Here is a 19,743-nt window from a genome sequence, read left to right as displayed (position 1 = left end):
TGTTCCAAAGGTCACAGTTCTTATCTAAGGGTGTCAACATCATTTGGGCAGGACCACTTGCCGCACCGAGCCGCCGATTTCTTAATGCTGTTCTTCAGGGGAGAGATAATCACGGAGACATGCAACACCACTAATAAATGTGCATGGATGCATATTTTGGAGAAACAGTCGTACAGTGAAAGAGACGGATCGTGGAAGGAAGTGACTCCCGATGAGATCAAGTTTATCAGACTTCTCATTTACATGGGTAAGTCCCGCACTTGCATTGCTACTGGAGCACGCAGAAATTATTTTCGGGGCTTCTTTCGCCTTCGGTAATGACAAGAAATCTTTCAAAGCGTTGCTTGCATTCCTCAGAGTGTTCGACCCTGAGAAGACAATAGGTGACCCGTAAAAGAGCGAGGGATTCTGGGATGCGTCGTCTCCTAGCTGTTTCCAGTTCGAGTCGGCACAGCCGCTGCCACCGCTTCGCCGTTGAAGCCCATAGATGAGGCAACCTAAAGTTTGCCCACGCGGCACCAGCGCCGATTGCTCCCCTGGTGGAAGGATGGAAGTGTCGAAGGTCGCCGCTGGGCCAGCCTGCGCCCGTGTTCTCTACGGCATGAATGATCGTGCGCGTTCTTTTCGCAACGGCGAGCGCGACCTCATCAACCAAGAGAGGGGTCACGCAATACTGCTGTGTTGATTGCCACAAGAGCCTCGAAAGGTCGAAAGCCGACCGTGAAGTCCTACAGAATTCCGGTGAGGTGGTACGAGAAGGACAGACTACAAGCGTGGATAACTGCGGTGCGCCGAGTCAAGTAAGTGACGTACTTTCGCATTCGCGTGCAATATCACGGCCGCTCGATAAAAACACAATAGTAATGTGCCTGTATTTAGCGCATGGCCGTTTGTTTAGACGTGTCGCATAGTTGAATCGTACAGTGACATCCACCGTGTTAGCTTAGCGGTAAATGCATACGTGTAGCGCCGCTAAGCTCGACGACGTGAGCTCGATTCCCGGCCACGGCAACCGCATTTCGATGGGGGCGAAATGCAAGAATACAGTTCTTACCATGTACTTTGATTTTTGTGCACGTTAAAGAACCCTCGGTGGTCAAATTTATTCCTGAGACCCTCCATTACAGTGTGCCTCATAATGATATCGTGCTTTTGGCACGTAAACCCCACGAATTTAATTTATTATACTGTTCGTTTATTCGCAATCGGCAAAGACGAGCTCAAGAAAATTATATCTCTCTTCTAAACGTTGCAACTTAAATTTCTAGTTGTGCAGGCAACAAAAGGGGCCGCGCGATACTTGTCTTTTGTGTGGTGGCAATCCGCATTTAATGCAAGCCGCGGTCGTCGCGTGCGTCGGTAAGCGGGAGATCGCAAAGCAGCTGCCCGAGACGCACGCGTTATGTTTGTTGCTTGGCCATGCTTTCTAGGTTCACAATATCTAAGCATGCTTTAAAGTAATTGCCACCTTGTACATTCTTCCTGCTTCACTCTTCCTGCCAAGAATCTTCGTTTCGTGTAGTAGCCCACCATCGGTGTGAGGTTACTTTAACTGCGGGGGGCATTCGCCCGACGAGAAACTAGATTTGCTTTGATGAGGCATGTATCGCTAATTCTTGCACTCGTGCTGCTGGTCCCAAGGTAATCGCTGGTTACCGTGATCTGTGTTCATTTCGCGGAGCAGTTTGTACGAGTGATTTCTCATGACCAGTCAAAATATACCTTGCTCAATAATGCAATGAGTTGCGATGACTCTAACACCTGCATTGAATAAGGCATGATATACATTAAATATTTATACAGCATGATATAAGGCATTATGCACATATGTAGTACTTACATGGTTAATTAATTTTATTGGCTTATTGGTGCCTAATGCATGTGTTCTTTCTGTGCTGACAGTGCTGATGCCACTCCCTGGAGGCCAAAATGAGAACAACCGTGCGTGCGCGCCCAGCTGCCAACGAAACCAACGGCAATCGTCACCGTCTCTGCACATCTCTGCAAGCATGCATGACCGCTTTGTGACTGCATCATATAGAAATAAAAGTCACTAAACTCGGTGTGTACCTCTAACTCGATGTCGTATAAAATCTTGTTGGACACCTCCGACACGCACTTGGCTTTCCCTGTCACATCATCGCCCACAATTTGTTCAACACCACACACGTGTGGAAGCAGACGCTCCCCTTTCTTGAGGTTGCCGCCACAAAAAAAGCTGTTCGCATCGGCAACCGTCTTGAAACCGCACTGCAGTCTTTGCATCGCTGTTCAGCAAGTAGGCGATCTGCCGCCGTCGAAAACGGAGCACCGTGAGCACGAGCAGCGAAGGAAAGCGCGGGCGAAACAATGTAAACAAAGCGGAGACTGCACCACGGCGTGATCGCGCTGCTTGAAATTCCCACAAGGGGGGCGATGTCAGGAGGCGCAGCAGCGCCTTCTGGCGATCGTTTTCTCGTCTATTGATGCGCTTGCACTCCGGCTTTGTCACACACGAAGATTACCCGGTTGCAAGCGCCTAGCAAAACCATTGTCGGCTGTTAAAATTCAAGCGTAAAAGGTAAACACATGTAACTACTGCCTTGCAGCATCCCTTGCTGAGTCAGCTGTGCACAAGCATCAGAGGCATGGCTGCCACTTCTAAACTGTAACAAGGCAGAGACCATCAGTGAACAAAAAGAAAATGAACGTATACAGTGTCACTTTTCAGGCGGCGATGAGCTGTGTAAGGGCCGACACGGAATGATTCCCCAAGATATCTCTTTTTTTAACACTGACTCAAACAACCAGAACTATTTCAGTACTCGCGTGTACATATAGCGGTATTATGAAACATAGTTTTAAGGCAGAAATTTAAACGGGACACAGCGAGATAACCCACCGTGGTTGCTTATGGCTATGGTGTTAGGCTCTTAAGCACGAGGTCGCACGATCGAATCTCGCCCACGGCGAACGCATTTCGGTGGGGGCGAAATGTGATAGCGCCCGTGTACATAGATTTAGGTGCACGTTAAAGAACCCTAGGTGGTCGAAATTATTCCGGAGCCCCCCACTACGCGTGCTTCATAATCAAATCGTGGTTTTGACACGTAAAACCCCATAATTTAATTTATCAGCGAGATACATAATACTGACGCGTGTGCTCTAGGTAGACGACAACGACGATGGGAACATTAACGGACTCCGTCTAGTGGGTCAGTGGGATTTTGGCTAACGACGAAGAAGACGTGTCTCTGTTCCGTTTTGCTTAAACAGGTCGTCCTGCTGTTCTTGAAGAACGTTTCCCTGTCCTCTCTCGGCGTTGTACCGTGACAGTGGTGGAGGTGCTGGGTATATTGACCACGCCTGATGCTACGGACTCCTTCTGGGAGTCGTTCATCTAGCCCGGACGCATTGTCACCAGTTACGACCCCCGTGCACCGCTTCAGTCGTCGACTGCTAGGCCTCGCCCCGGAGTTCTCCCCTCTTCAACCACATCTTTCCAGGAGCTCCACACATCTGGCAATGGCCGAAACGAGCCCACCGCAAGCACCCCAATGCAGCCAGTCTCCCAGTCAACAACAGGTAACTGTTCTTCATCCGCTGGTTCCCGATCGCTATCGCGGTGCAGCGTTCGAAGACATTGAAGACTGGCTCGACAAGTACGAGCGCGTCGCCCAGATTAACCAGTGGACTGAGCAGCAAAAGCTCTCCCACGTCTATTTCGCGCTTGACGACAGTGGCCGTACTTGGTATGAGAATCGCGAAGCTAGCCTATCGACATGGCATGACTTTCGGCAGAAAATCACCGATACGTTTGCAAGTGCCGACCGACGCGACCGCGCCCAACAGTTGATGGAGCTACGGGTGCAACAACCCAATGAGTCGGTCACAATGTTCGCCGAAGACATGGCCCGTCTCTTTCGTAGAGCCGACCCGAACATGACCGAGGATAGGAAGTTACGCTACCTCATGCGAGGTGTAAAAGAGCAGTTGTTCGCGGGGCTTGTGCGCAATCCACCCGTCACCGTCGCTGATTTTATCAAGGAGGCTACGGCTATTGAGCGGGCCCTTCATCAACGATGCAGGCAGTACGATCGTCTGTCCACCAGCACCGCAATCAATGCCGCCGCATTGACTCCACAGTATCAGAGCTCCTTGCGTGAAATGATAAGAGAGATCGTCAGAGAAGAAGTTCACCGGATCCTGACATCGACACTGGATAGCCCCGTCGCGTCAATCGCCGAAGTGGTACGCGACGAAATCAGGCAGGCGTTACCGGCCGCCGATCTTCCCGACCACCAGCGTCCCATGAGTTACGCCGCCGCTGTCCGATGTTCCCCACCCGTTACAACCACACCCCCGTACAACCAGCCTCCGAGAGCCGCTCCTTGGTCGCCGCCGCAAGAGGAGGCATTGCGGCGCGCACCCGTGATGCCGATGCAGTCCTACCGCCAGCCGTCATTCGCCGCGCCTTGGACCACACCGCAAAACGACCCTTCGAGACGGCCACAATTTCGGAGATCCGACGCGTGGCGCACCGCCAATAACCGCCCTCTCTGTTTTAACTGCGGGGGCGCCGGCCATATTTCGCGCCATTGCTGGCATCGCGACACATCCTTTCGACCTCTTCGTCCGTGGTCTGATGGTCGACGTGCAGATGGCGACTCCCTGCTACGCCGCGACGACGCTGCTTCTCAGGGACCTCCCATAGCGCACCCGAATGACGAATCGGTGCCGAATGATCGGACTGATTTCGGCCATCGGTCGCGCTCTCCTACCCCTCCACGCCAGATGCCTGCTGGACGTACTTTTGCTAACTTTCAAGGCCGAAGGTCGCCCAGCCCCCGCCGGGGAAACTGAAGGCGGCGACCTCTGGGGGTAAAGTTGCAGGCCCGCCGCAAGACAATAAAAAGCCCCCAACTCGCCCGCTGCCGAACGCCGAGCAGCCGATAACCACCGACCCCGAAGAAATTGTGAGTGCCGACCTTGATGTTTTTGTGGATGGGCAGCAAGTGACAGCATTAGTTGACACTGGTGCTGACTTCTCTATAATAAGTCAGGAACTCGCCCTCCGCCTGAAGAAAGTGAAGACGCCATGGACGGGACCTCACATAAGGACGGCAGGCGGCCAATTACTGATGCCTACTGGAAGATGTACTGCAAGAATTAATATTGGAGATTCTTCTTTCGTGGCCGCTTTCATCGTTCTTCCTGCGTGCTGTAAAGATTTGATTCTTGGAATGGATTTCCTAAGGGAATACGGCGCCGTAATTAACATTCCAGACCGCATGGTGACATTTTATAAGAGCCCTGGTTTAATCCATTACTTATCGCCGCAACACAATGCCTTTCGTCTAACAGAAGATGACGTCGTAATCCCACCTCGGTCATGTATTCTTGTTTCGGTGGCCTGTGACGTACCGTTTCATTGCGAAGAAATTGCCGATCAAATAACCGTTTTGTTGTTTAGTCACGGTATCTCGGTCGCACGAGGAATTGTCAATGTCACCGACGGGCGCACGAACCTCTTGCTAACAAATTTTAGCACAGAGAGACGGCACCTTCCAAAAGGCACAGCGGCCGAGGTGGCGCGCTTTTTCATTGAAAATGTTGTGTTGCGGCACGGAGCCCCAAGCGTCGTAATTACCGACAGAGGAACCGCATTCACGGCTGCACTTTTAGATCACGTCTTGCTGCTAAGTGGAACAGCTCATCGGAAGTCGACCGCCTACCATCCACAAACCAACGGACTGACAGAGCGCCTTAACAAAACAATTGAAGACATGCTTTCAATGTACGTGGATGTCGAACATAAAAATTGGGATGACATCCTCCCTTATATCACGTTTGCGTACAACACGGCGAAACAAGAGACGACGCGCATGACTCCGTTCACCCTTGTTCATGGCCGAGATGTACGAACGATGTTGGATGCAATGCTTCCACACGAATTTGACGACACCGAAACGGACGCCGATGTCTTCACGCAACGTGCCGAAGAGGCTCGGCAGCTCGCGCGTGTGCGGATCTGCCAGCAGCAAGACTACGACGCAGGCCGCTATGATGCCCACCGTAGAACCGTAAGCTATGAAGTCGGCGACAGAGTGTGGGTTTGGACACCCATACGGAAACGAGGCCTCTCCGAAAAGCTGTTAAGGCGATACTTCGGCCCATATCGGGTATTGCGGCGACTCAGTGATGTCACCTACGAGGTCGTCCCCGATAGCCCCAACTGTACGAGGCGCCGCCCGCACCGTCCTGAACTTGTGCATGTTGTACGCATGAAGCCGTATGTGAGCGAATGACTTTGCGAGAGACCCTCACTTCCGCAAGTGGCATTTCTGGTATAGCATCGGGACGATGCTCTTCTAAGGAGGGACAAATGACGCGTGTGCTCTAGGTAGACGACAACGACGATGGGAACATTAACGGACTCCGTCTAGTGGGTCAGTGGGATTTTGGCTAACGACGAAGAAGACGTGTCTCTGTTCCATTTTGCTTAAACAGGTCGTCCTGCTGTTCTTGAAGAACGTCTCCCTGTCCTCTCTCGGCGTTGTACCGTGACAATACGCATAACCAACTAGCCCACATTGGTTCCTTGAAAGCAGATAGAGGTAATGCGCAGACGTAATATGTCGGCAATACGACCATTCCCACATCAAGTTAACAAAAAAATCGAAAACTTGTAACTACGTACCACTTCAAATGAACCTCGAGTTTTGACCGAAAAATGCCGTTGACAGCGCACAAAGTTTTGAAACATTTTCAGCACTTCATTTTCTAATTACGCTAGCCGCGCCGTTACCAACGATATCGGTTGCAGCGAAGATCACAGAGCAGCATTTGCCAGACTGCTGTAGCCATCGCCTTAGTACCCGATTTTCTGAAGTAATGCTTCTATACTCTTGATAAATTATCGGATAAAGATAACTTTTTCATCTGTCTAACTGACCTGCAGGCAGAGCAGTCAGTGACGATGTGTCCAAGCAGCGGCAAATGTCGTAGAGCTAAACCTGTCAGAAGCAAAAAAGGCTGCCGAAACGAAAACCAAAGTTCTTGTATGAATATAAGCATATTTTTACCATTCTTGGCTTGTCATCGTCGCGCTCAGAGTGAACTGAAACCTAGAAATCAGCTGCATGAATGGTACGACATTGCTGGTCGACAAAGCCGACGGAAAGCTTTGCACGACTGGCAGTTGACATGTCAGAAAACACTGCACAGCAAAACATGTGTGCCGGGCATGCCACCACGTCGTCCGTCGAACTGGAAGCTGCCAGCAGACTGTGCGCCCCACAGTTCCTTGCGATTGCTCGTTTTACCGGTCACTTATTGGTGGAACAGCTCCTAGGACTTGATGAGCAACATCATCCAGACCCCAAGGTTCCTCCTGCTACTCCCGCTAAAAGTGCCCCTAAAGATCAACAACACAAGCAAAAGAAGATAGGAAGATACAGAAACTGCAAATTATGCTAAGAATTAAAAGTATAACAACAAAAAAAACTAATGTTTTCTACAGGGCATGCTTTGTCGCGGGTTTCAATGCAAGAAAGTAGCTCTGCGACAGGTACAGTAAAACCCCGGGATACGAACCCAGCTGGTACGAATTTTGGTGTGATACGAATTCGTAGCATTCCCCGGCCGAAATACATTGCTCACAATACGAAAAAAAAATCAGCTGTTCCGAACGTGTTGCCGCGCTGCTACGGATCATACGAACGCATGAGTAACAGCGGTGGCGGCCGAGCCAGCGGGGCCACCGGCACAGACAAGCCGGCACAGCGGGATCGGGGCGGGATCGCCTAGCAACTGACTACATCACGCGGCTGCGCAATCTGCTTAGCAGCTTAGCCAGCAAGTAGACGAGGACCAATGCTGCAACGACGACCGCGGCGCAGCCCCGACGGCCAAAATGCTCCTTGCACTCGACTTGCTCAGGCGTTCAGTGGCGTGCGAAAACATTCCCAAATATCACATGCGCGCACTTATACGCCTTTCAGAAGACGATCGTTGATGATTCGGACAAGAAGAAAACGACTCGTTGATACGTTTTTCAAGGGACCGCGAAAAAAAAAGAGAGAGAGAGAAAGAAAAAGCCGCAGTTTCGCCCGAAAGGTGAAGCAACGGTAACGCAGCAGCAGCAGCGAGCGAATTTACCTTTGTGCTGTCTCTCGCTTCAACGCGAACTAAACGTCGAAGGCACAGCGCATACGAAGCTACTGGCACTAGGTGCCCTTTGTCAACATCGCAGATCATTTTGACGATAGGTCCGCGCGGGCGCGCATTATACGCACGTCGCAGATCGCTTTCAGGATACAGCCATATGATACAGCACCCGCGCGGATGCGTATCTACAACGTGCCGGTAGCTTGTTGCAACGCATCAGTCACTTGTTGCAATGTACAAGCTAGCTGCACCGTAAATTTACGTGACTGCCACATTCAAACGCAACGTAACATGCCAGTACATTATAGATTGGCGAAGTATCACGGGGAACACCCAGTTATTCGAACGTGAAAGCATTTGCGACGGTTAATTTGAACATACCGCGCACCGACAACGCTCTCAGCAGCGCGCCAAATCACGTGGCGGCGCCTCCGGCCGGCATTGCTCCGACACCGCCAGACAGCAAAAGCTTAGGCGAGACCTAACGCCGCGCGGAGAAAAAAAAACAGAACCGCGGCGTCACGCCAAGGTTGCCGTTTCTGCGTGGCGATGGAACACGCGTGTACGTACGTGTACGTGCCGACGTCTCAGCCAACGCTGCGGCTGCAGCGCAGAGGGAAGCAACGACGGATGCCCAGTTCGGCCAACGCTCGCTTCAACGGCAGAAACCGAAACTTCAGGGAGCGGGCTAAGTGGTGCCGGGCTGGCGGGAGCGGCGGACGCGCACGGAGACAGTCGAAGGTGAGGGGGCTACGAGGGTGTTGAGAGGAAGGGCGAGGGGAGCCACCGAAGCGACAGAGTTACCGAGGCCAAATCCGCTTCCCTGCCGCCCTCCTCCCTCACCTGCGACGGTCTCCGCGCGCGTGCGCCCGTCGCCGTGTCGCCTCTTCCTCTTCACAACCACAATCTCTCTGTTTCGGCGTACCTGCGCCACCCACTCCCTGAAGTTTCGTTTTCTGGCGCGGGCAGTTTTGTGGCCCTCGCTCGATATACGCTTGCGCGCCGCGATATTTCACGAATCGCACCATTCGTATGTTGTGCTATGGTGCACAAATATTTCAAAAATAAGTCCTTCTTTCAATTCGGACAAATTTTTGGGCCCCTTCGAGTTCGAATTATCGAGATTCGACTATACATGGAAGTCAATGGGATTTAGGTCGAGACCGCGAAAACGTGACGTAGCAGCCGGGAAAACGCCGCAGCAATGGGATTCCACTATTAGAAATCTTTTCTGGTAAAAATAAATTCATTTTTCTTGATATTGTGTATGTTTTGATTATACGAATTTCGGGTGATACGAATATTTCACGCGACCCTGCGAGATTCGTATCACCGAGGTTTTACTGTAATCAGGTCATCTGGGGCCAGGCCAAAAGTAATTATGCTGCAGGAAACCTTGGCGGAAGATATCACGCTTACTGGGTACAAAGCGATATGTAGAGACAAAGAAATGGGGATCGGGTTGGCGACTCTGACCAACAAAATGTTGCCATCTTAGATATTGTCACCTGTAGTAGTGGGAACAGGTCAAGTGCAGAGGCGCAAGAAGAAAGAAGTGCGCATGCAAACCGCCCCGCTCGATAGTTAGCTCTCCCCGCCGTTTTCTCCACAGCCGAGCTGCTCACAATCGTCAGCCCCCTTTTGAAGGCGCTTGGCAAAGTGGTGGAGGTGCTGGGTACTTCTCACTCATGCCGCAGACTCCTCCTGAGAGCGGAAGCACCAGCCCTGTGTTAGTCGATACTCCCGTCCATCGGACCAGCCGCAGGATCCGGGGACTGCCTCCTGAAGATACTGAAGACACCGCAGTGCTTCAGACTACCCCAACCAGTATGGAACGTGCAATGACGAACTGTTACACACTTCAGAATCCACTGGTGCCGAAGGCGTTCCATGGCGACGTCTTTGAAGACGTCGAAGACTGGATGATCAACTTCGAGCGCGTGGCCAAATGCAATGAATGGGACGACGCGACTAAACGTAGGAATGTCCACTTTCGCTTGGAGGACGGCGCGTGTACATGGCTTCAAAACCGTGAGGAGCAACTGATGTCGTGGCGTGAGTTCCGTCGTCAGCTACTAGACACCTACGCCAGTCCTGATCGCCGTGAACGAGCAATCCAGGCCCGAGTCCAGCTTCCCAACGAAAGCCTTACTGCGGTCATCGAAGATATGACGCGCTTCTTCAGACGAGCAGACCCTGGAATGACCGAGGACAAGAAGTTGCGCCATCTGATGCGAGGGGTGAAGGAGCAGCTCTTCGCTGGTCTGGTGCGCAATCCTCCGAAGACTGTCGCCGAATTTTTAGCCGAGGCTGTAAGTATGAAAAAGATGCTTCAGCATCGCTCGAACCTTTATGAGTGGCAAGTGAACGCGACTACAGACATTTTGACGGCCATTGTAAACAATAATGACAACCTTTGAGAACTCATCCGCACCGTTGTGCGCGAAGAAATACTGAAGGTTTATGGCATGCCACAAGCCACGGTGAGCTCCATTGTGAGTGTTATAAAAGATGAAGTTGTGGGTTCTTGGTGTCTCACAGGAGACCAACCACCGCGGGTTCGAGCTTACGGAGCCACAGGGCCGCGTCAGCCGTTGCCTCCAGCACCGCTCGCGCGCGAGCTCAGAAGCCGCAAGGGGCTACCGAGCGACGCACGCAAAAACACAGTAAAGCCTGAGTTGACGGAAACCGTTTACTGAAACTGTCGGCACCAGCACTGCACAAACGCCCGCGCGGCGGGGAGCCAAAGGGGTCCCGCACCAGGGCGAAAATACAATAACAGGCGCCTATAGCACGTCGCGGCGAGAGCACAGGCTCAAGCTGAGACACGCCGCTAGGAAAAGTCCCGGCGGCTATGCTACTTGCTCTGGCGATAACCAATGGGTCAACTCGCGAGAGCACGGGCAATATCCTTCGGCTTAGGCTTTCGGCAAGTGCGGCTCGGCGAGGTACGACCTCGCGCGAGCACTAATGGCACCGCTCGTCGGCTTAGCGTCGGGAAAGGATCAGCACAAAGTACGCGCTCCCCGCACGGGCAAAGGCACCGTGCGCGAGCTCCAGCCCTAGTCACAAAGGTGTCGGCGGACGAGAGGAAAGCATGAACGTACCATGCGCTGGTCCCGGAGAGAAGTCCACGCTTCGCCGCTAGCAGCCGACAACCGGCCGCGTAGTGACGTCAGCGCCCCGCCCTCACCGCCAACCGCCGCGTGCGCAGCGCCACCGCGGGAACCGGTTAGGCGGCGCGGGCGGAGAAGGAGGCCAGCGGGGAACGATGGCGAGGGATGGCAGAGCAGTGAAGCCTGGCGCAACCCTCAATCCCCACATCCTCCTCTCCTTAAATGCCCCCCTACCAGCCTGGCGAAACAGCTAGTAGGGGCTTATGCATCAAAGACAATTGAGTCTTTCATGCACAAGCTAAATGCTAACCTCAGCCCAGCAAGCACTCTTAACACACTGCGTTCCGACATATAAAACACTTTCATGCACTATAATAACAGTAATTATATACAAGGATCGTGGAAAAAAATATAAAAAATTATACTGCTACGCTCTATAATACAAAAAAAAATGCCGCGAGAGGGGGGAGAAATATTAACAAAAATAGTTGGCCGCTGGCGCGGGACAGTGTCCAAGGTGCGAAGGAGAAACGGCGCGTAAAGTTCTGTGGTTATGGCGGTGGCCGAAGACGTAGGAGTCTCGAGGGCAGTCTTGATAGCAGGAACGGGCTCACCGTTGGTAGATCGGAGTTGTTGCTTTCGTGGTGTTGGCGGTCCCGAACTCCAGCCGGATGGGGCAGGACACTGCCGGGTCAGCTGGCCACGCCGCAGGAGCCAAGATGAAAGGGGCAGCCACAACCGTGGCTGCAAGGCGTGTGCACAGCGGCGGCGACCGCAGAGAGCCGGGCTCTCGGTCTGTCGTCAGAGGGTCAGTGACCCCGTCAACCTTCAGTGTCCACGACGATCCGATGCTGCAGTTGGTGCGACTTCTGGTTGCTTCGAAGAGCAACAGGCACCACGCACGCACGCGCACACACACACGCACGCACACACTCCTTGAGGTTTTCTCCATGGCTGCGCAACACTCCCAAACACCGCAATGCTCCTCGCCGTCCACAACGCGCCGCGCCATAGAAGGCGCAAAGCGTCCTTCGCCCCCCTCACACCGACGAGTCAATCGGACCATTGTCCTCCCCGCACCTGACGACCGCGCAGATCAACAACCCCTTTCTCAGCAAAGAGAAAACAAAAAAGGAAAAATAAAAGAACAAGAAAAACAAAAATCTTCACCGTCCACGTACAAGAAAAAACAAACGTAATGAATTAAACTACAAGGCTGTACACGCGAAAATTAAACACACTTTCAAAAAAAAAACATAAATACACTCAGCGTACGTACTTAAAAAAATGGGGAAAAAAATGCACACTATTAAACCTCTACATAAACACACTTGCAATACGCTGGGCTGGGACTAGCTTCTTTTCGTGCACTGGCCGCAAAGAAGCTAGCCCACTGAGGCTACGCATTTTACTGAGGGCCTTCGGTTGCGGAAAAGTCCGTCGTCTGGCGCGAAATCACACAGGTGACCGCTTCCTCAGATTGTACCGGTGCGTGGTCCGAATGCGGTCCGTTGCCCCGGGTGTGCCCCGTTGCTTGCGCGCAATGCCACTGGGCACTGGCGCGAGCTCGTCAGACCGTGACGCAAAGGCCTTCAGGTCGGCGATATGGGCACGGCTGAGTTTTCCCGAAGGGGGATCTTTCAGCAAGTACGCGAGCGGAGACCAAACTTTCTCTACTCGGTACGGACCAAGCCACTTAGGAGCGAGCGAGGCTGAGAACCCCTTGGTCGCATCGCTAAGAGCGTGGTTGCGCTTCAGGACGAGATCACCTACCTTAAATGAAAGATGGCGATGCTTCCGGTCGTATTGAGCCTTCTGCTGGGCCCTGGCCGACGCCAAACTCTGCCTTGCTCTACAGAGAGCCCGACAAAGCCTGTCCCGAAGTGCTGAAGCGTAAGCAGAACAGTCTGCCGGCGCTTCCTCGTCCCCGAGCTGGCATTGCATGACACTGGTCACCGGATTAGCCAACTCCCTTCCAAAATTGAGAAAGGCGGGAGAGAAACCAGTTGAGCGATTCTCGGAGGTTCGGACTGTGAACGCGAGCTCACTCAAGTGGTCTGCCCAATCCTTTTGACGTTCGGCAAAGGCTGCTAACATTGGTTTAAGAGTTCTATTGAGTATCTCCGTCAAATTGGACTGGGGATGGTAGGGCGAAGTGGTGCAGTGATTAATTCCCAGGGAACGGCACGTAGCACCAAACACCCGAGCGGTGAAATAGGACGCATTGTCCGTAATCAGTCTTTTCGGAAAGCCGAACCGACAAAACACTTCCTGTAGCCTTTCCAGCACCGCTCGCGCTGTCACTTTACGAAGCGGAAACAGTTCCACCCATTTAGAAAAATGATCAACGACTACCATCAGGTGTGTGAACCCTTGCTTACTCCTGGGGAAAGGCCCCATAAGATCGCAGGTGGCCACTTGCCACGGACGCTCACTGTCGATTGGTTTCATCAGCCCGGGCGGCTTGCCACCCCTTGATTTCACCATTTGACAGACATGGCAGGAACGGCAATAGCGAAAAATGTCACGCTTTATGCCAGGCCAGGTCACAGTTTGGCTTAGTTTCGGAAAAACTTTAGAGCCACTCAAATGACCGGCCAAGGGTTCGTCATGAGAACATCGCAACAGTGCGCTTCTCAGACTTTTGGGGATAACCACCTGGAACGGGTCCACAGCGTCATCATCGGTGGCTATGTATTTCAGCAGGAGCCCATCATGATCCAGCAAATATAAATCTGCGGGGGACTCAGCGACACACGCTGTTTCCGGCCCCCCTTCGCCCGCCGCACTACCAGCAGCGTCTCGGCGCTCCGTCTCCCTGAGACCGTCCCTCACTCCGCGACAAAACGGATCAATTTGCTGGGCCTTCAGTAGCTCTTGCCTGCTGAAAGCGATTTCAATTCTCCCAAAGGGGAGGTTGGTCTCGTCCCCACTCAGGACTGCAGCCATCGGCGTCATGGGTTCGCTTTCGAGAAACTCCCCCGCACGCATGCTTTCCGGCGCGCTGCTTGCCTGGAGCGCGGAGAAACAGGTTTGGCCCGCTTGCGGACTCGCCTCTCTCTCCGCTCGTTTCGCCCCCGACGCTAGCTGGCGCTAAGGCACCGGCAGCGGCTGTTGCCCCCCTTCGCCCGCCGCACTACCAGCAGCGTCTCGGCGCTCCGTCTCCCTGAGACCGTCCCTCACTCCGCGACAAAACGGATCAATTTGCTGGGCCTTCAGTAGCTCTTGCCTGCTGAAAGCGATTTCAATTCTCCCAAAGGGGAGGTTGGTCTCGTCCCCACTCAGGACTGCAGCCATCGGCGTCATGGGTTCGCTTTCGAGAAACTCCCCCGCACGCATGCTTTCCGGCGCGCTGCTTGCCTGGAGCGCGGAGAAACAGGTTTGGCCCGCTTGCGGACTCGCCTCTCTCTCCGCTCGTTTCGCCCCCGACGCTAGCTGGCTGCTAAGGCACCGGCAGCGGCTGTTGCACCTGGAGAAAAGCTCTGGGTGGACAATGGGGCACGAGATAGCGCGTCAGCTACCACGTTAGCACTTAGATGTAGTGCCTCTTCGTGCCGTGTCGCTCTATCCCACTGGGGATTGTGAGTCGACAAGCGCATAGCGCAGGGGCTTGCCCCTGAATTCTGCGCGCAACACGGTTCGTGCCGTGCCTCTCGATCCCAAAGGGGACCATGAGCGGGCGAGCGCGAAGCTCGGGTGCTCGCCCCCGAACGCGGCGCGCGACACGACTCCGACGCCTCATCTGCACAGGCAGAATCAGACGCCGGCGGGCTGATGAACGTCTTTAGCAACGTGAACTGACCGTCGCGATAGCCACCATTCGCAATGTCCACAACGATCCCAGTTTTAAGGAGAAAGTCCCTGCCGAGAATCACAGGAACACTGAGCCCTGGGAGATGAACGAAACGCGTGCGTCTCATTCGCTCTCCCCACCGCGCCAGCCTTGCGGCGCCAGCCGAATGGGCCACGCCTTTCGCAAGATTGAATGTCGTTCGGCAGTCCCGCAAGCGCACTGCGTGCTTTTGCAAGTGTGACAAAACCTGTTCGCCGAACAACGAAGCACTTGCGCCCGTGTCCAGCAGCGCCGAAAATTCGCGGCCGGCAATGGTCACCGGAATAAACGGCGCGTGCGTACTAGCAACACAACCTGCTTGGTACGCCGAGGGAACAAGCAAAGGTTCGGTCACTTGTGCCTTCGCGAGCGACCTGCTATCCCGTTTCCCAGCCTCACAGGAGACCGGGGCGCGGTGCAATCCCTTGCAATGTGCCCTCGTTGTTGGCAGCGAAAACAGCGTACTCCGCCGCGGTATCTTTCCCGAGGCGGAGCAGCCTCAGCTCCCTGCCGGGGTCGGCTCGCCGCTTGGCTAATGGGCCCATAACGAGCGTTTCCCTCCGCGATGCGCTGGGTCGAAAAGCGTCCCTGCGCAAGCGTTTCGGTCGGTGGTGCAGCACAGGCTGCCCGTCTCCCGTGCGTGTAAGGGTCGAGAGCACGCGCGCTCAGCTCCCAAACACACCTGCTTGCAGCCGCAAAGGCAGCTTGGCCGGGTTGTTGCCGTTGGGGAAAGGGCTCAGGCCCTCTCCACGCGCAGCTCGGCTCCAGGGCCTCGCTGGCCGGCGGCGGTGGGCGATAGGCGCGCGCGGCGATAATGTCACCTTGAATGCGCTTTGCCTCGGTGGCTAATTCCTCCAGATTTCGGAAGCGGCCGCCGCGCAGGTACGCCGAAAAGGTCGGATGTGCCTGCCTGATCACCCGTTCGACGCGTTCCTCGTTCGAGGCATTGGGCTCGGCGACTAAGAAAAGGTCTTCCATCGCCCGTACGTACTCCTGAAGCGACTCATCAGGAGCCTGTGTACGTAGCCCAAGCTCTCGCCGCATCCTACTCTCGTAGTCAGCGGGTAGGAATTCACGCAGGAATGCCGCGCGGAACTCCTCGAGGGTTGTTGCACGGTGTCCGGAAAGCCTGTACCACCTAGCCGCCGAGTCAGTGAGTGCAACAGGGACGACGCGTCCGAGTACATCCTGATCGTTCAAACCCAGAGCTCTCTGGTAGCGTGCGAGGGAGTAACAGTAGTCCCTGGCACTGAGCAGGTCACCGTATCCGGTGTAGGTCGGGACTGCCAACCGTACAGCGGGGTGAGCGCATTTCGGAACAGCCGACAGCGTTTTAACTGCCCCAGAGAGCGCCTGGATCATTTCGGCGGCGTTAGGCAACAGCGTCTGTGCGCCTGCTCCAAAGGGAGCCGTTGGCGCGTTAGCGGCGCGATCGAGCAAGGACGAACTGACGTCCAGCTCGATCAGTGGCGCAGTTTCCACAGGGATACCAGCCGGCGCGCCGCCGTCCCCAGAGCAAAAAGGGCTCCTAGCAGGGTGCGCATGCTGTCGTTCACAGCTGCCACTTGAGGCAGCTATACGTGAATTGCTTAGGCCGCTTGCAGCCAGCGTTGACAAAACAGGCGCGTGCTCGATCGGTGTGCCACTGGGCGCCACCGAATGTACTCCAAAGGGAGACGTATGAGCAGAATTCGTGGTCGCCGTGATTGAAGGTTCCCCACAGGGGGCCGCGGCATACCACTGGTTTTGGCTGTTCAATTGAGACGCAGCCAGTGTCGATACAACAGGTGTGTGCTCGATCGGTGTGCCACTGGGCGCCACCGAGTATACTCCAAAGGGAGACGTATGAGCGGAATTCGTGGTCGCCGTGATTGAAGGTTCCCCACAGGGGGCCGCGGCATACCACTGGTTTTGGCTGTTCAATTGAGACGCAGCCAGTGTCGATACAACAGGTGTGTGCTCGATCGGTGTGCCACTGGGCGCCACCGAGTGTACTCCAAAGGGAGACGTATGAGCAGAATTCGTGGTCTCCGTGATTGAAGGTTCCCCACAGGGGGCCGCGGCATACCACTGGTTTTGGCTGTTCAATTGAGACGCAGCCAGTGTCGATACAACAGGTGTGTGCTCGATCGGTGTGCCACTGGGCGCCACCGAGTATACTCCAAAGGGAGACGTATGAGCGGAATTCGTGGTCGCCGTGATTGAAGGTTCCCCACAGGGGGCCGCGGCATACCACTGGTTTTGGCTGTTCAATTGAGAAGCAGCCAACGGGCAAAAGTCGGAGAGGGCTAAGGCCCCGTTTCCGCGCTGCGCTCCGTTTACTCCCGAAGGAGTCAATGATCGGGAGCGCTGCGACATCGCACTGCTTGGCATTCCAAAGGGAGCCGTGGCAGACGAATGTGCCCGTGTGCACTGTTCGGAGAGGGCTCTGGCCCCGTTTTCAAACAACGCTACTGCTCCAAAGGGAGCTGGTACGTAGCGCCTCGCGTTGCCGTCCCCACAGGGGGTCGTTACAAGCGAGGGTGCAGGAGTGCGCTGCTCAAGGGGGGGCCTGGCCCCGTTCTCGAGCAACGCGGTGTCTGCTAGCACTAACAAAGGACAAAGGTCACTACGCCGAGCAGACATAACGCGGCGAGTCCAATTCGCTAAGGCGTATTGACTCGGCTAAGCACAGACAAAGGCTTAATGAGCCTTTGAATCCGCGTTGGGCGCCAGTGTGGGTTCTTGGTGTCTCACAGGAGACCAACCACCGCGGGTTCGAGCCTAGCGAGCCACAGGGCCACGTCAGCCGTCGCCTCCATCACCGCTCGCGCGCGAGCTCAGAGGCCGCAAGGGGCTACCGAGCGACGCACGCAAAAACACAGTAAAGCCTGAGTTGACAGAAACCGTTTACTGAAACCGTCGGCACCAGCACTGCACAAACGCCCGCGCGGCGGGGAGCCAAAGGGGTCCCGCACCAGGGCGAAAATACAATAACAGGCGCCTATAGCACGTCGCGGCGAGAGCACAGGCTCAAGCTGGGACACGCCGCTAGGAAAAGTCCCGGCGGCTATGCTACTTGCTCTGGCGATAACCAATGGGTCAACTCGCGAGAGCACGGGCAATATCCTTCGGCTTAGGCTTTCGGCAAGTGCGGCTCGGCGAGGTACGACCTAGCGCGAGCACTAATGGCACCGCTCGTCGGCTTAGCGTCGGGAAAGGATCAGCACAAAGTACGCGCTCCCCGCACAGGCAAAGGCACCGTGCGCGACCTCCAGCCCTAGTCACAAAGGTGTCGGCGGACGAGAGGAAAGCATGAACGTACCGTGCGCTGGTCCCGGAGAGAAGTCCACGCTTCGCCGCTAGCAGCCGACAACCAGCCGCGTAGTGACGTCAGCGCCCCGCCCTCACCGCCAACCGCCGCGTGCGCAGCGCCACCGCGGGTACCGGTTAGGTGGCGCGGGCGGAGAAAGAGGCCAGCGGGGAACGATGGCGAGGGATGGCAGAGCAGTGAAGCCCGCGCAATCATGCCGGCGCAACCCTCAATCCCCACAAAGTGAACCAAGCACTCCGGTCCAACTTTCCTTTTGCTAACACCGCGCCTGCACCTTCCGTACACCACCGTGCGACCTACGCAGAATAGTTGAGACAGCCTGCTTCGTCCCCGCCGCTGTTCGTTCAGGCCGCTCATCCGGTCGCGCTTCCGCAAAAGCAACTGGTACATTACGCCGACGATCGACGCAAGTCCTCTCGGAAGTCAGATGTTTGGCGCACTCCGGATCGCCGTCCTCTGTGTTTCCACTGTGGTGAGGCAGATCATTTGTACCGCCAGTGCCCATACCGACGCCTCGGGTTGCGGCGCTTTTCCACCTACTCGCCAACACCCCGACTGGGCCAACGACCTCGGGACATCGAAGATTATCTGGCTCAGCAACGCATGCCACCGCCTACCGGGCAGCAGTCGCGCTCGCCGTCGCCAAGGCGATTTTTACCATCGCCCCAGCGGTATTCGAGCACACGGTCGCCAAGTCCCCGCCGGGAAAACGAATTACAGCGACCTTTGGGGGCGAGGCCGCTGGCAGTCGAAACGCTGAAGACCTCCAATCGATGCGAGTAACGAAGGGTACCGGTCCGACATCAACTGCAGCTGAACGGAATAACCGGCTTTCGCTCGAAATACCTTTGGTGATCGACGGTTATGCGGTTAGCGCTTTAGTGGATACCGGAGCGGACTATTCTACATTAAGCGGGAAGATGGCGACGTTTCTGAAGAAAGCAATTACACCTTGGCATGGCTCGCAGATTCGTACGGCTGGTGGTCACGTCGTTACTCCACTGGGAACCTGCACGACAAGAGTTCGGATTCGAGGATCGACATTCGTAGCGAGTTGCCTTGTCCTACGCGAATGCTCCCGCGACGTCATTCTCGCAGTTGACTTCCTGCAGGAATACGGCACTGTTATTGACTTACGGGGAGGTGTAGTTACCTTCTCAGCCGACCAAGCAATCGACACAAACGCCGACGAACGACGTGACGACACGCTTCGTGTTTCCGCCGAAAGTGTTACGCTTCCTCCACGAGCCAGTGTTCTAGTCGAAGTGATGTGCGGTGGAATGCGCAAAGGTGGAGTGGTCGCAGAAAGTAACTTAGCGTATCTACTGACGCAA

General features: G+C 54.8%; 1 protein-coding gene across 5 annotated transcripts in view; it reads right to left on the bottom strand.

Moving 5' to 3' along the window:
- The window catches only part of LOC119431886 (G-protein coupled receptor-associated protein LMBRD2B), a 235,491-nt gene that overhangs the window by 80,606 nt on the left and 135,142 nt on the right, over positions 1–19,743 (bottom strand). The window lies entirely within an intron of this gene.

The sequence above is a fragment of the Dermacentor silvarum genome, chromosome 10 (genome assembly GCF_013339745.2).
Source record: "Dermacentor silvarum isolate Dsil-2018 chromosome 10, BIME_Dsil_1.4, whole genome shotgun sequence".
Taxonomy (NCBI): Eukaryota; Metazoa; Arthropoda; class Arachnida; order Ixodida; family Ixodidae; genus Dermacentor; species Dermacentor silvarum.
This window is presented reverse-complemented; position numbering and strand designations above follow the sequence as displayed.